Source organism: Lissotriton helveticus, chromosome 6 (assembly GCF_964261635.1).
Source record: "Lissotriton helveticus chromosome 6, aLisHel1.1, whole genome shotgun sequence".
NCBI lineage: Eukaryota > Metazoa > Chordata > Amphibia > Caudata > Salamandridae > Lissotriton > Lissotriton helveticus.
In genome coordinates this window covers 363,504,972-363,508,559 of record NC_136067.1, presented here as the reverse complement: position 1 = coordinate 363,508,559, position 3,588 = coordinate 363,504,972, and positions in this window count along the sequence as shown.

The following is a 3,588-nucleotide window of genomic DNA, read 5'->3' as shown; positions in this document are numbered from 1 at the left end:
AAGAGCAGACGGGTGCCACACCAGAAATCAACCCAAGTGATGCAAGCACCCATATCACCAATCTAGAAATGGAAGAAGAAGAAAAAAGGCTAGAAAAGGAAGAAAAGAGGGAAGAGGAATGGCAGGTGGCAATGTCAAACAAAAAAAGGAAGTCCTTGAGACTACAGACCCCACAAGACAGAGAAGAAATGGAGGTAGAAACAAGCACAGGGAAGAGCAAGGAACAAGACCTAGACTCAGAGGAGGAAACCTGTCACAAACTAGCAGCAAGCAAAGAATTCAAAGTCATACAAAAGAAAATAGTTAAACTCCACCAAAAGACCTTAAAAAGGAAGCAGAACCAAAACCTAAAATTTACCCAAGACGCCATCCACACGCGTCAAAAAAGGAGATCACCATCCCAAAAAGGGGAACCAATACTAGAGGGGGTCGCCCGCCTTTTTCCAATTAGCGAAGACAATACAAGCACTATCTTTGATAATCTACCCACTATCTCAGGTAGAGAATCCACAGATATGTCAGGGCTCTCAACAGCCTTTAAAGAAAGCTTATCCACCCCTTTACAGGACGAAGATAAAACAGGCTTCTATGACTTTGACCCCTTCCTGGGGAGTGAAGAAGAAATATCACAGAAAACCCCAGATATAGCGGTAGATCCTACTGAAATCATAGATGTGGACAAAATATAAATTTGTCATGAATGTAAAAAATGTCCTCCTCATGGCTATCACCATAGCCACGCTAAATATAAGAGGCCTTAAGCAACAGAGCAAAAGGGCAGCAGTAATAGAATACTGCAAACTACTTCAGGCAGACATAATATGCCTCCAAGAATGCCATCTACCCTTTAACAATGACTATTCATTTCTACAAGAAGAATGGGAACTAGGCCCCTCCATTTGGTCTGGAGGCGGGAACAAAAATGCTGGGATTTGTTTCCTTTTTAAAAATCATAACTATTCCAACCTTAAACAAGAATACGTGGAGCATGGGAGGGCTGTCATCCTAACGGTCAAATACATGGAAAATATTTTCCGTATTTGCAATGTCTATGGTCACGCCACCAAAAATGAAAGATATGATCTGACCGAAAGCCTTCAACTTTTCCTAGTAGGAGCCACCCCTACCATCTTGCTAGGAGATTTCAATTGTATCATAAATGCCGCTGACAGGAGAGGCCTAAGAACCACCTACAAACTGGACAAATCTTCTAAAGCACTCCAAGAACTGCTAGAAAACATAAACCTAGAGGACACATACAAAAAGACCAACCCTAACACACCGGGTTTCACGTGGACATCAAATGACCACGCTACCTCCTCCAGAATTGACTTTATTTTTGCATCAAATTCTATAGCATGCCTATCAACAACACTAGAGGACAGCTGTCTTACAGACCACAAAACCCTCAGTGCTAAACTTACTTTCCAAGGCACAAACAAAAAAGGTGGAGGGTACTGGAAGCTAAATACCACACTCTTACAGGATGTAGAGATACAAAAGGAGTTTACAAACCTTTACCAAGAATTACAGAAACAGAAACACCTTTTCAAATCCCAACAAGAATGGTGGAAGGACACCAAAGCCAAAGCAAAGACTTTCTTCTCAACAAAAGGGAAGGAAAAAGCTAGAGAGAAAAGACAAACATTTGAAAACCTGCAAGAACACCTTACAGGCCTGGTAGAACTCCAGGACGCAGGAGTACAGGTAGCACAGGAGATAAGGGAAACCAAAATGGAAATTAAGAAATGGCTACATAACAAAGGGAAAGAAACAATTTTTAACTCCAGAGTACAAATGTACGAACAGGATGAGAAATGTAACAATTTCTTTTTCAAAAAAGCTAAAAGAAACCATAAAATGATAGAGGGGCTCTACGACAACACCAATACCCTCCAAAAAGAACAGGAAGAAATCAATAGAATTATACAGGACTTCTACACCAACCTTTTTTCAGTCAAAGAATCTGATAGTGAAGCCAGTCAGGACCTACTATCTAACTACAACCTAGGGTTATCAGAAGAAGAAAGGATATTTCTAGAAAGCCCCCTACAAGGACATGAGTTCTTGGATATCATAGAAAAAGCGCCCAAAAACTCAACACCAGGAGAAGATGGACTCCCATGGGAGTTCTACAAAACTTTCTGGAAAGAAATGGCAGTTGACTATATAAACATGATTGAAGAAGGGATTAATCAAAACCATTTCTTGCCCTCCTTCAACCAAGGCTCAGTAACCCTGATACATAAAAAAGGAGATTCAAACAATATTAAAAACTGGAGACCCATCACTCTACTAAATGTAGACAATAAGATACTGAGCAAACTTCTAACAAATAGGATGAAAAGAGTGCTAAAAACAATCATCCATCCAAACCAGTCATGCGCTGCCCCAGGGAGGAAAATATGGGACAGCCTGATCACAATCAGAGCCGCCATAGTCAGATCTACAGAGGAAAAAAATTCGCTGGGGGTCCTCTCACTGGATCTCCAAAAAGCCTTTGACAGTGTGTCACATGAATATCTTTTTAAAGTTTTAAATACTATGGGGTTTCCACCCACCTTTGTCAAGATAATATCCAACCTGTATGCCAATGCAACCAGCAAGATACTCGTCAATGGTCACTTCACACCAAATGTAAAGATTAAGTCAGGAGTGCGCCAGGGATGTCCCCTGTCCCCAGCACTCTTCATTTGTGCCCTGGAGCCACTACTCTCCACACTAAGGAAGGACAAAATAATAAAAGGAGTCTTTGTACCCGGGGCAAAAGGGAAGATGGCAAAATGCATTGCATATATGGATGATGTGACAGTTCTTTGCCCAGACCCCTCTTCAGCTAAGAGAGTTCTGCTACACTCCAAAGTCTTTGCGCAAGCGTCAGGTTTATCCCTAAACATAGACAAGAGCACCTGCCTCATTATTGGGAAATGGGATAACTTGGCAAAGCTTGATGTCAAGACAACCAGAAGTCCAACAAAGATTCTAGGGATCCTTTTTTCAGAGGATACAGAAGGCCAAGCAAACTGGCCCCCAGTCCAGAAAAAAATCAACCAGAAGCTTGGCCTATGGAAAACAAGATCACTGTCCATGACCGGGAAAGTCATGGTGATTAAAGCTGTGATACTGCCACTCATTTTGTACTCTGCCATGATTTTTCCTCCAGGCGAAGAGACTTTGAGACTTTTACAAAAATGTTTATTTACCTTCTTATGGAACTCTAAAATGGAGAAAGTGAAAAGAACTATAATGTACAAGCACACAGAAAGTGGGGGGAAAAATGTACCAAACCTATACATGTATTTTTTTTAAATTACTTCTGTCATTGTTTTACTGCAATAAGAGAAATGAGAAACCTGGCTGCTCACTACATAAGATATGGAGCAGGAGACATTTTCTACAAATTCCAACTCATACCCAGAGACAATAGGATGCCTGTTGCATTCTTCCCACACAAGCTATATGCCGTACTTCAGCCCTTTTTACAGATGCTGAAGGAACTAGAGATAGAACCAGAAGACATGACCAACAGACTAACCCTGAAGAAAGAATTGGTGACACTGGAGAAACTGGAAATGGTTAACAACCTGT